Source organism: Mustela erminea, chromosome 7, assembly GCF_009829155.1.
Source record: "Mustela erminea isolate mMusErm1 chromosome 7, mMusErm1.Pri, whole genome shotgun sequence".
Taxonomy (NCBI): Eukaryota; Metazoa; Chordata; class Mammalia; order Carnivora; family Mustelidae; genus Mustela; species Mustela erminea.
In genome coordinates, this window is record NC_045620.1 from 114879953 (window position 1) to 114894230 (window position 14278).

The 14278-nt window shown below is 38.9% G+C and overlaps 1 long non-coding RNA gene across 2 annotated transcripts in view; it reads right to left on the reverse strand.

Annotated features, from left to right (window-relative positions):
* LOC116596565 overlaps window positions 1–14278 on the reverse strand; it is a 55720-nt gene that overhangs the window by 35334 nt on the left and 6108 nt on the right. The gene's annotated exons all lie outside the window — the stretch shown is intronic.

A 14278-nucleotide genomic window follows, 5' to 3' on the forward strand; every position in this document is an offset into this window, starting at 1 on the left:
TAAAAAGGCTAGCTTTCATTCCTTGAAATATTTCCCACAATAAATGCTTGTGTCTCATTGTAAGTCATCAGCCATGTTACTCAGATGAGCCAATAGATGTAACTAACAGCTGTTACAAAGCCCAATTCTTCTTTTTTTTTTTCATTTGTTCTTGTTCCTGTGTAATTTATTCAGAATAATCCACACATATTTCAGTCATTTGTGGGAATGCACTTATTGATTCTGGGGAATGTTTCTTTATAATACATGAGACCTATAACATTTGCAGAATCTATTAAACGTTTACTGTCCAATTTCTCTAATCAATCCAAGTAGTGGTGATAAGATCCTGAGTGGCTGTAATAAGGGAGGTGACCAGTCCCAGGGGAAAGCTCTAGCCAATACACCAAGAACATTAATGTACATTGGAAGCCTCTCAGCTTCCCGAAGCAGTGTGGGTAGCAAGTTCTTGGTGGACAGAAGAGGTAGGTAATTGAAAGGAGAGCAGAGGGGTGTGAAAGGCTGCTCTATCCAGGATGACCTTAGCTCGGAGCAGCGTGAACGTTATCTCATCTGCCTGTCTGCTTATGGGCCAAGGGAGGGCCCTAAGGACAAATTGTTCTGGAGCTACAGGACTAACTCAAACTAAAGACCAGCCTCCTATGAGCTGAAATTGGTCCCAGCAGTAAAAATTCCATTATCCAAAGCAGAAGGGAAGATGGAACTAATTTCTGACTGATAACAGTATTCAAAGATTCTGAGCTGGTTGAGACTCCAGTCACAAATATGGAGAAAGGATTGTCTTCAGACAATGGTTATGGTCACACAGAAGATTCTGCAGTGCTTCCCCCAGAGAGATGCTTGGTTAGAAATCGGTCTGCAGTTGAGGGGTAGTGAGGCGGTCTATGCTGACTAGTGATCCGGCAAGATCTAGGAAGTAGTAGTGCCCTAGTAACCAAGATGCATTTCAGCAGAAAGTCCTAATTCATATTATGAACTTGCCCATCAGTAAAGAACTGAGTAATCATACCAGAGGTTAGGGAGAAGCCAGCAATTTCAGGAGCCCTTTGGTAACCAGGATCTCGCTCCAGGCATGTGAAATACCTGAGTTGGGTTGTAAAACTGGTATTGGGGCTCCTAATAATTATTCATTTGTGCCTTAAGCCACTATTGTATTCCTAGTATGTACTAGCCTCTATGATAGTTACTGGTAATGCAAAGATTAAAAGGAGGTACTTTTCAAATAGCTTACCACGTGCAGGGGGAGAGACGGTAAAGAGCCAATGCACTGCAGTTTCAATAGGGAATGCTTCTGAAATGGAGGGTCTTCCTGAATTTTGGAGGTCCTGAGTATCTATAGTAATAAGAAACTGATAACTCTCTTTTCTAAATTTCCTAAAATCTACCTACTTCAAATATAATTCCCCATTTGAAAAAAAAAAAAAGTGGGGAAACTTTAAAGGAAATATGAACTAGTAGTTGTATTACACAAGTCAATCCCACAAATAGCCATACGAAACTCAAAAAAATTTCATGAACACCCTAGCCCATCTGTATTTATTTTGTCTCTTCCAATAGCACATCACAACTCTGTTTCCATGGCTTCAAAACAGCAAGTCAATTTGGTCAAGTCAGTCAAATAAAAGTCAAATCAGTTAAAACACACACACATACACACACACTCACTTAAACTGAAATGGTTGATATCTTCATCCTAAATAGGCACAGCCTAAAACTCAGTATTTATTTCTATTTGCTGGCTATTTGGTTTAATACTGATTCCCAAGTCCCTTTTCTCTACTATTTTATAAAATGCACAACTTTGCTCGATTTAAATTACATACAATATCTTAATACATCATCTTCCAATCATTAATTTTCATCAGAGAATGTCAGCAGGGAATTATGTCAGATTACTTGGACCTGATTTCTTCTCATAAATCCCTTCTAACCTCTATATAGCCTTTCATTCTATCAGCCATTTTCCATCTCTCTTGGAAGCTTCTTAAATTTTTTTCTTGAAATTAAAGTTGAACTTATCCAAACTGTTCCTGTCTTTATTTTTGATAAATGTTTACTGAGTTCCAATTATTTGAAAGGCACTGAATAAAACGTTGAGAGTTGGGGACAATAGAGTCTCTGATTTATAGGTAAAGTGGGATTTCCTGTGTTGTTCTGGACAAAAGGCAAAAGTTATCTTCTATTGACAAGGAGCTGTCCTCAGCTGGAGCTGAAGCCAGTATGTCCCTGCAGGACTAGTTGAGAAGCACAGTGCAGAATTTCCCCGAGTGGTTGACCCTCCACTAATCTCCACATCCAAAAAGAAGACAAGGGAGCCATAGAGATGGGTGCTATGGTGTTTATGAAGAAAAGATAGTGGAATCAGAAATGTTCTCCCTCCAAAGAGCCAGATAATCATCTGTGAAGACTGGAGATTCCAGGAAGAAAAAGTTAATGACATCTAGTTTTCTGGTTGGAGACTTGCTGAGCCACAGAACTCTCAGGCCCTTGTTGGCAATGCCCTGGAGAGAAGCATGCTAAGGGTTCTTGAACTCCAAAGTATATCATATTACCATTTGGGGGTCTGTTTCTTCCACCATGGCGTGGAGGAAGTGGGCGCTTCCCAGGTTTCCTTTAAAGTTTAGAGGTCATTCTCAAACATAAAAAAATGATGTATCTTTCTGACTTAGAGATTCACGAAGGATGGAGGTCACTGGAACAGTGCCAAGGCAGTTTAAAGGCTTTGGTGTTCCTAGGCACCTGTCCCAGCTGTCCACAGCCCTCAGAGCATAAAGGAAAACATCCAGTCCACAAAAAGGTGTACATATATGGGCTGAGAATGTCCAGGCATTTGAAGATACCAACTGATGGGATGTCCAATCCAAGAAAGGACTTGAAGTAGGTACTTCCAGGAAAATGAAGGGAGACATGTCTGCTCCTCCTGGGGAACATCTCTGTGACAATGAGAGCTGGGGTAAAGAGGTAAATGGCCCTAAGGAAAACCAAGCACAGTGGAAACACTCATGCCAATAGATACCACAAGCATCTAGAACCAGACTGAGTCTAAGAAAAGACACAGATCCACCACTGACACAGAAGAAGATGTCTGCTTCCCCATATGTTTCTGTCTTGTCCACAACACCGGAGAATTCAATGCCCAGGAAAGAATTATATAGAGGGAGGACCCAGAGCCAGGCATCAGCCTGCACCTTCTCTACATCCAGCTGCCATAGCCCCAGCTAGGGAGAAGATGAGATTTGATCAAGAGTAAGAATAAAGCTTCAAAGTAAACATGTTTATATATTCACTTGGAAACCATTATTCAATAAAATAAAACAATTTCTTTTATAGGTCAATGAATTGATATCTATACACATAGAAACTCAAAAGTTGCATCAAATGCTGTTACTTCTACATATTTAGATAATTTGCATTTCCCCTTTCCATTAAATTGTCATCATCTGTTAACCACTGAGTACAACTTACCATAACTCAGAGCACACAGAGGGGAACCTGGATGGCACAGTCGGTTAGCACACAACTCTTGATTTTGGCTCATGGTCATAATCTCAGGGTCAGGATCCCAGGGTTGTGAGATCCAGCCCTAAGTCAGCCTCTGGATTCAGCACAGAATCTGCTTGAGACTCTCTTTCTCCCTATGCCTTCCCCATACACTCAACTCGATCTCCCTCTCTCTAAAATAAATAAACAAATCTTAAAAAAAAAAAAAAGAACACATAGAATGTATTGGATTTACTAAAAATAAAAATTGATTTAAGTGAATAGATTTGAATCAAAATACTCAAATGTATTTTATCCTCATTTTCCTAGACTGAATTTATGTCACTAACATATTATTTAAAATCATTCACATTAGGGGGGCCTGAGTGGCTCAGTCGGTTTAAGTGTCCTCCTCCAGCTCAGGTCATGATCCCAGGATCTTGGGATAGAGCCCACGTCAGCCTCCCTGCTCAGCAGGACGTCTGCTTCTCTCTCTCCCTCTGCCCCTCTCCCTGCTCGAGCTCTCGCTGTCTCCTTCTATCTCAAAGAAATAAATAAAAATTTTTTTAATAAAAAATAAAATAATTTGCATTAGTAATAAACACTTCCTCTCAGAAAAAAAAGATATTTGCTGTAGAAGTAATGAAACATAGAATAAATAATGTGAAAAATATTGCTACTTAAACACATCTGTATAAAAATTATTTGTGTTTAGGTGAAACTCTTCTAGTATGGCTAGTTTGGCTGCAAAGAAAACAGATAAAATTGCAAGTAAAATGAAATGCATTTTAAGAATATAATACGTATCTGAAATCTCAGGACTGGTGGTATATTTCCAAGAGGTTTCAAGAAACTAGAAACACAGAACACAGAAGGCATATAATCTCCCCGGGGGCATCTCAATTCCTCTCTGATGCTTGTTCCATTCTTAGCTATTCACTGAAGAGAATCTTAAACTTCCTTGGTTTGTACAAGTTCATAAGTTTGCTACAATTCTCAGGATGCTGACTCTTTGACCTCAGGGTCCTCCACTAGCTAGCAACTTCTCTTCACGCTTCTCAGTTCAAATAAACAAGTGAGAAAATTGTATTGGTTCATGATTTTGTTCCAAACCATGTGATAATAACCAGAGCAGAGATGGACTACTCTTGGGTCTTCATCTACTTGGTCTTTTCCAGCAAGGTGGGACACACAGTCATGAGAGACTTGAGTTCCCAGTGAACTACAATCCTGGGTCCCACCATGGAGAATCAGATGATTATCTAAGATAGAGGAATTTGACTAATCCTTACATATATTATGCATAGTTTCATTGTTTACTGAATTTTCTTGCAAGTGAATTAATTAGTCTTTTTAAAATCTGTCTCATAAGTTCATTTTGAGGCAGAAACTGAAGTCCTTGAAGGAAATATTTTTCATTGACTTTCAGACCATGACACCATTCTCATCGAAGATCTCAAAGACCCTACAGTCTTCAAAATCCTAACCCATCTGTTTTCATTTGCTGGTCCCCGGAACTTTCCCAGAGCTTTAAAGTTTAAAAATTACAAATAAATTGTTACACATAAGAGAACCCAAAATACAGACATTTTTATATTATAGATAAAACAGCATTTAGGTCACCTGAAAAAAACAGTGCAGATGTCTCTACACTCTGAAAACCACTTCCCTCTTTGAAGAGAGCTCACAACCACAGAAGAAATCCTAGTCAGGAGGAAACTCCTTCTGTCATCTAACCTAAGCACATCCCCTCATTCTTCATTCAGGGGAGATGAAAAATAATCCTTCTTAAATGGGGGGGGGGAAGCAACAACCCCTTTCTTACACAAGCTATCACTTATTGAGTACATATTGAGTTAAACCTTCTTTTGCTAAAACATTGCTGAATGGACTCAAAATCTGGAGGTCGTCCTGGAGCTCAAGTCTTTTTTTTCTTAAAGGTGCTCAAGAATAATTACTAGACTCCTAGGAGGCAAATCCAAATGGTACCCAAATGGCTTTTGGGTTCAACACCTATTTCATATAGCACCACTGTCTTTACCTCATGAAATAACTGAACAATGAGTAGGTAAGAATTAGTGGCTTCTGAAAATTACATTTAAGTATTTTGTTTCCTGGTGATTGGCCTAATTATAACAGACCAACCAAAATAGTAAGAATGTGTTTTTATTCCCTCCAACTTTTGAGGAGAGAACGACCAACTACCAATTATACTTAATTAATGATGCTGTGTTTATTCCATAATGTTATTTACCAGCTGACACACAAAATGAATATGTTTCAGGAGAATATTAAAGAAAATCTACTTGCAGTCTGTTCACAATAATGAGACTCCAAAACAAGAGACTGTGAGAATGACCATTAATACATATTCTAGAACCTCTCTACAGATAAGGAAAGGTCTTCAAGACAAAAGGAGATAGATGCGGGGGTGGGGATGGGGAGAGGGGACAACATCAGAGAGCTAAAAGTTAAGTTTTAGAGAAGGACCAGAAACCAAGAACCTTAGTGCAGAGCCCTAACCCAATTTCGATCAATAGGTAAATGAAATATACCTATATAGGGCAGATGACCTTAAGAAGAAGTTGATTAAAAAAATAAGAAGAAAGAATCTGTATGCTTTACACTTATAAGAAAGAGAGATGCATTACTTTTAATGTCTAAAATAAATCTTTTTAAAGAAAATTATCTAAGATCCTTTTTTCCCTGGGGATATTGTAGAATTCCAAAAGAATATTCAGGCCATATACCAGAGAGCCCTTCTAAGATGTTTCCTTCCAAATTTAGACATCTGTGATTTTTGTGGCCTTTCCACCTGCAGAAATAGTACAGCGGATTCAGTTTTTTCACTTTCTGTGCTACCTGACTATGTTTCAGACTTTAGTCAGGCTTTCACTCTTCTTTTTGAGTGATTTCTGGTTTTATATTAATGTCACCCCTTATGCAGTGATTCTGAACTTTAAGGTAAAGTTCTGTAAATATAAGAATTAGACCAAAGTTTCATAAAGTCAAAGACAAGAAAATCCAGATTGGCACAATATGAAGACATTCTTCCCCTGAGCCAGCCTACCTTTGATCTGTTGCTGATTCCCTACCATCACCTCCAACTATTCTCACATCTCCTCTTTTGACCAGCATACCATACCCTCTCAATCTTATTTGTATTAAACAATTATAAACATAAGAATATGAGCTCTTTTGCTGAACAAAAAAAATATATCATTATATATAGCTTTCCCCATTTCAAAAAAAATTTATTGCTCTACGTTTCTTAGATCAGTCTACTTTTTTATTCAGAAACAATTGTAGATGGGGCGCCTGGGTGGCTGTCAGTTAAGTGGCTGCCTTCAGCTCGATCCTGGAGTCCTGGGATCAAGTCCCACATTGGGCTCCCTGCTCAGAGTGGAGTCTGCTTCTCCCTTTCCCTCTGCCCCTACCCCGACTCATGCTCTCACTCTCTGAAGATAAATAAATAAATAAAATCTAAAAAAAGAAAGAAACAAACAATTGTAGCTAGGAAAATATGAGAGGATCAGGAACTTAGATTGTGACCAGGTTGTCATATATTGTATTGCAACCTACATATAAAATGTACTCATGCACAGAGGCCCAGCCCTACTTAATATATGTTAGTGGCTACTCCAGAAAACAAATGGGAGGCACTTAATTTATTAACCCCCAGGATCTCCATGTGAATAAACAGAAAATCTAAGCAAAATCTAGACTCTAATGATGCAAACACATCTTCTGGAGAGATATCCCAGGCCCACATTCAAACCAGATTGCTGCTGCCCCTAAGCTCTACCCACATAGAAATCACAGAATACTTGGGCTCTGGGTTCCAAGGGCTAAGAATTCCTTTTCCCAGAGCCAAAGGAGCAGTCAAAACCAAGAGACCGTACATAATAAGATAAAAGGAATGGAGTGAATTAAAGTCAGTAGTGTAGAAAATCAAGTCACCCCAAAAAGCAGAGTATAAGGTAGTCCTGAGAAATCAAAGTGTAAATCTGAGAACACAAAAGCCAACAAAATGAAAACAGCAAGTCAGCTAGGCAATCTAGATCTGAGGAGCTTATGCAATACTGAGTTTTGATTCGTTCTCAGAGGCAAGATGCCTAGTGGTCCAGCAGCTTTTGGAAGACCAGGAATGCTTAACCAGCACCTTCTCCCCATGGAGGACAAAGCTAACCTGGTAAAATGTGTAGGTAAGCTATAATGTTCGGGTGTATTCCTGAGGTCTGAGGCAGCCTTCACCAGCCACCCGTCCAGCCCATTCTCTTCCCAGGGAAGGCTTCTGAATTGAAGCCAGTCTTGCTGTTCCAGGAAGAGCCTTATCAATAGTGCCCACACAGGGCTAGGCAGCGAAAACCACTGGGGGGCAGCTTAAAATAAAGAATTCTGGGACCCATGCCTGTCATTTTGAATCAGAAACTTGAAAATAATAGAGTTAATCTGTATTACCTAGCTCATTGTTAAGGAACTAGGCTGGTACAAAACCCACAACAAGCATTTGGAAGCTTCTGTTTGCACATAGACTTAGGTTCTCCTTCTCAGGTCTTTGAGATGTCTGCAGGAAGTGTAAGGAACACAGCAGGGTTTCAGTAAGACAACAGAAAAGTTGGCAAATGACATGAACAGAATTCACAAAAAGATGTACAAATGGTTGTTTAACATATGAAAAGATGTTCCTTGCCATGACAAGAGAAATGCCTGTGAAAACCACACTGAGATACCATTTCTTCCCTTGTCAGACTGGAAAAAACTCTGACGTGTAACAGCACACTGTTGGTGAGGCAGTCGGGGACAGAGACACTCTCTTACATTGCCAACAGGGATGCAAACAGCAGCAGGCTGTGAATAGGTGTCCCCCAAATTCGTACATTGAAATGCTAACCCCCAGTGTGGTCATCAGGGTGAATGATTAGGTCATCAGGGTGAAGCCCTCCAAAGTGACATTAGTGCCCTCATTAAGAGGGACCCCAGAATGCTCTTGCTCTCTGTGCCTATGTGAAAATACAACAAGCAGTTGTCCGTCTACAACTGAGAAGGGGGTCCTCACTAGATACCAAATTGGCTGGTATCTCAGTCATGGACTTTCCAGCCTCCGGAACTGTGAGAAATAAATGTTTGTTGTTCAAGCCATCCAGTCTATGCTAATCAGTTAGAGCAGCCCAAACTGACTGCCATGAACTGTTGCCAGGCTTAATGCAGGGGAGGGGCAGGACTTAGCAATGTGTACCCAAACTACAAATGCTTGCATTTTGATACAGCAATCCTCTTCTCGAAACTGACCCTGAAGAAACACTTCTAACAATAACAAAAATGTATGTACAGTCTATTTCCCCCCAAAATTAAATATTGGCAATCACATAAATGCCCATGTGTAGAAAATTGTTTGAACACGCTCTGATACATCCACACCACGAAGTCCTAGACAGCTATGAAAAAGGATGAGGAAGATCTCTAAAAATCAAGCACTTTTTCCCCAAGAAAGATTAAATAAAAACTGAAGTTTGAAGAGCACATACAGTATGCTACCTACTGTGTAAGAAAAAAGAAGAAATAATAAAAATAAGCAGGTACCTTATTATTGCAAAATAAAAATGAAATACAGAAATCCAGTTGTGTACTTTTAGATTTAGTCCACATGAGTGGGAGTTTTAGTTCTATTTGTGAAATAAACACAATGTCTTTTTTTAAAGTAAGTGCATAGAACTACAGGTCAAAATTCCATATTACTGAAGAAACAGCATTCTGGTTCTGGCTTAACATGAGTGGAATGGGTTGGAGTTAAGAATCACAGGTAGACAAAAAGAAGAGACATATTTTACTCCCATTCATAGATCAGTGAAAACACAAACAAGATATTTATTTGTGAACTCACTTTAAGATATTTATTTTTGAACTCACAGAAACATTGGTATCCTTATGAAAAAAACTGCCTCAGACCTTATCCACTGACTATACTGTGGATGATCTAACTAATCTCACTATTAATTTAGACATTGTCCCCCTAACTGGTCTAATTCTCAGGTGTTAGAAATGCATCTACTCCTGCACTTATCTATAAGCTTTTGTGTGACACTCGTAACTGTCCACCCAGTATACACTCTGTCATTTAAGAAAACTTCTATTTTGGGACCCCCCGGGTGGCTCAGTCAGTTAAGCCACTGACTTGATTTCAGCTCAGGTAATGATCTCAGGGTCCTGGGATGAGCCATTCCATGCTCAGTAGGGAGTCTGCTTCCTCTTACTCCCTCTCCCTTTGTCTCTCCCCACCACTGGGGCATGCTCTCTCTCCCTGAAATACATCCATAAATACATATATACATACATACATACATACATAAATTCTTCATTTTGTTTAAGGGTGATAATATGCCAACATAAAAATACTCACTTCTCTATACACCCCTGCAACTCTAGTGGCCACGTGACATAGTTAGGGTGACTGACGTTCAAACCGTGGATTTCTATTACAGGAAAGAGAAGACACCAACTCCATTCTTGCCACATGACACTGTTTCCATTCTTACGCCTGGGACACTGAAGTGAGCCACTTAGAGACCATATGTCCGTAAGCGTGATAATAAAGCCTACACAGTGAACAGGTGTAAGAGAAGAGAAAGAACCAGCATCTCAACAGTACCTCTGGGGACAAACTCTACTGCCTACTTCTGGATTTCTTGGAATCAGAGACAAATAAGTCTCTGTGTGTCTAAACCAGCATTTAGAGGATCTCTGTCGCTTAGAGCGGGACACATTCCTAACTGATTACAATATCACTAAGTTTCACTACTGCCTAAGAATTCTCAAGTTCCACAAAGTTCCACACTCATCCTCTACCATTCTCCCTCTGCCCAGTTCATGGTGAAGAAAACACATTTCACTTGAGGAGGGTGTGTGAGTACAGATATGATCCCAGCGATATCTAGATTCTTCATATAAAAAAAAAAGCTAAATGTCATGCTCAAGAAAAAAAAAAAAAAATGGCCTCCAAACCCCTCATCCAACAGAGGTTGCTTCAGTGCGTTCAAAAAACCAATTATCTAGTAGAATGTTCTTCTCCAATGGCAAGTGTCATGAGGTCCTGTGAAAAAAATATATATTTCTTAATCATAAATCCAAATAATACCAAAGATTAAAATATGCTTTTAAAAAATAGAGTAAAATCAAAAGTAGAATTGAGACAACTAAAACATCCTGTTGTTGCCTCTCAACTCATCGCATTTCATTTCTGCTGCCTCTGCAAACACTCCCCCTATTCCAGCTACTTTTGCTCCTGGAATTCTTTCTGCATCTACATTTCTATCTCCTGCTCTTGACTCCCTCTTTGCTTCTGAAGCCTCCATTGCAGAATCTCCCTTTTCTTACTCAGGTTGTCAGCTCAAGTTGTTGCCCTCCGTCTCAGAATCTCTTCAGATTCTCCATTGATTTCTTGAGCTTCTGGATTTTCAGGTTCTATTTCTGGTGCTGTCTCCCCACCGTGCCCTTCAACCTCTGAGTCTCCCAACTGGATGTGTACACAACACCATCAAGGAAATTAAAATCCTCTAGCAAGCACCTGACCCACCTTCTCTTCACATACCTACCCACTGGTCAGGCGGGAGGCTTTAAATTTACTTTTTGTTAATTAAAAAACAACTGCATTACAAAATTAAGGCTGAGGTTACCGTGTAATGACAACTACGGGCAGTAGAAAATGAGGGCAGGGAATAGCCTATATCCCTACTGCTCAGAATTAAGCTTTTATTCTTTATTGTAATTTTTTTTTCTTTATTGCAATTTTAAAGGCAGATTTAGAGTCCCACAGAAGCGCTCACATAGCTGGGTAATACATCCTCAAGTAATTTCTTGGAAAAATTTATAGAATTTTATGGCAACTCAGAGGCCTCCTTCTAGTCACCTGCTAAATTAATCAAAAGGGCAAATGGTCAAAAATTGGGTGCCTCCCAGCTAGTTTCTTGCATCTCTCCCAAAGTGAGGACCAAAAACAGTATAGTTAACTTCTAGAATGGTGACAATATTTATATCAGATTTTGCTTTCTTACAAGAGTGATTTTTCAAAAAGGCACCAAGTAGAAAGAATCTGTACCATTTAAGAGTCCCCTGTGTGGAAGAATCTGTCCTAGTTTATGTTTGTTGATTTGAAAGGGTATTTGAGAAAGAATGGGAAAATGAGCCCAGGAGATCAATATTCTGAACAATTAACCTATAAACAAATAAATAACACAGTATATGGGCTACTTAATGTCCCATCTCTGTAGACAGACAACAATAAGTCTGTAGGCAACGTTGACAAGATGAATATAACCAGATTAGCAGCACCCTTTGCCAGATTCAGAAACAAAAGCACATGCTCTCTCTTTCATTGTTCCCCCCTGAAATGGATGCTCTGTCTTTTCCGCTCTTCAGTTACCCTGATTTTCATCAATAATCTGGACATTTACATTTCTTCTCAAAGGAATGGTATATGGTAGCCATGCAAAAGAAAAGGCAGAGGCAAACGTAACCACTGTGGGTCCAGAGTTCAAGTCTTCTTTTAGGACTCTGAAGGACACACCAAAAAAGGACACATGTTGAAAGGCCATGGTCTGCTCAGTGCCATGAAGAAGCTCCCGCACCTGTATCCATCCAGTTTATCGACCTGATGATAAACCAGTGGTTCACAATGCCAACTGCACATTAGGATCAACTCAAAAGTTCTCAACAACACTCACTTCTTGACTACCTCCCTACCCTCCCCACAAGCTTATTGAAATCAAATCTCTGGGAGTTAATCTCTGGCATCTGTAGTTTTCAAAAGACTCTCCAGGTGGTTCTGAAGCACAGGGATAGTCGACACCAACTACACTAAACAAAGAAATGTCCTTTTTGTTCTAGTCCACAAACTATTATCAAGGCCAAAATCTTACCAGCCAGTAATAGTACCCTTTCCTGACTGTTAGAAAAGTCTCAACAAAATTAATGTAAAGATCCTTTGATTGGATCCCAGGAAGGCAAAATCAACAAGATAATCCACTCATGCCAGAAACAAAAGCTAAGTAGTTAACACTGGAATAGAAAATTTTACAGACCAAAATTTGCAGATATCACATTGAGAACACACTTCCTAGACATGATTCTATTTCAGTAAATTGAAATATATAGATAGATAGATATGGTATATCTATATAGAGAGAGATATGTTGTATCTATATATTTATATAAATATACATGGACATTTTAGGATATATTTTTTATATATATATATATATATATATATATATATATATATATAGTAATTTTAGGAGATATAATCTAATATTATTATCTATTGTTTTAAGTTTCCTGGAAGCTAGAAATCATATTAGTATAAAATCAAGGCACTTACATAAAATTTGAAATCAGACATGATTGTCCTAAAGGAAAGAGAAGAAATTTAATAGGTAAAATGGAGCTCTCTTCCTCACTTTTGCTCTTTCTTCACTTCTTATAACATTTTTCTCTTCTGTGGTGAAAAGAATACATAAGATTCCAACAAAGAATGAATCTGTAGAAGAGGATGACATCACTTTTTAAATACAAAGACTAGATTAATTATTACAGGAAAATATAAAGAAATTTACAAGGGAGACATTTCATGCAAAAGAGCTATCTTCTCTTTGAAAGAAAGAAAAGGTGTAGCATGTTCTTTATCCACTAGTTTCTCTTTTGGGGTAAAACAGAGGTGAGTGCTTTGACAATATTTATGTGATTGGGATGAAATAATGGAGACAATGCCAGCTGTCAAAGAGATCAAATCCGTGGAAAAGAAAAATACAAGTTGGGGGGGGGGGCGGGAATAAGAGAGACATTAAAAATTAAATGCCAGACAATGAGTGCAGAAGAATTTTGCCTCTGAAAAAACTTTTGAACTCTGAGTAGCACTAACAATGGAAGATGCATCTAGGGAAAGTAAGGTTAAAAACAAAAAAAAAAAAGGCAATCTAAAAGTGGGATTAAGAGTGAAAAGAAAGAAGAGAAAATAGCAAAATGAAAATTACCTCATTCAGTTTTATTATTTCAGTGAGCATAAGCCAAGGAGTAAGGTCACAGACTAAATGGTTTTTTTTGGTGTGTGTGTGTGTGTGTGTGTGTGTGTGTATTTTGTTTTGTTTTTTTATCTCTGTCCTTTCATCAGTTCCCAAGTCAACAAATATTTGGGCAGAGAATAAGAAAATCTTAAAACAAGTACTAGAAATGGGAAGAAAGCTAAATGCACATGTTGCTGTCAACATGTTTAACCTTTACTTTAAGATTTATTTCAAGTAATTGCTCTATTTTTCAAAAATATTTCAAAATGGTTTGTTTCAAAATACACATGGTGTGTCTCAAGCTGTATTCTGACTTAACGGTCGACGGACCAAATGTTTGTCTAGTCTGACCTGCAGCTTCTTCACCTGCTCGCGGCCGGAGGGTGCATTTGGCGTACCCTGCCTGGCGAAGGAGGGCAAAGCTTATGGTCCCTCTACAGGTTGCCTTTTGGGGTGGGGGAGGTGTTGACAGAAAGAGAGAAGACCCTTCAGGGGAGACCTGATTATTCCACAAACCAACACCAAAGGAGAATGCTGCTTTGAGAGGAAATAAAGTTGTGCTGTGGCTTGTGCTCATTTCACCAATCCATTGGATAGTTCTCCCCTTCTTCCTCCCTCTCCATCTTTAATTTTGTAGAAAATATCCTAGGGGGAGTTTTGTTTCATTTCGTTTTGTTTTGTTTTGATTCATTTGATTTTCCTTTTGGAGGGTGTTGTTGGTGGTGGCAATTTGGAAAACTGGT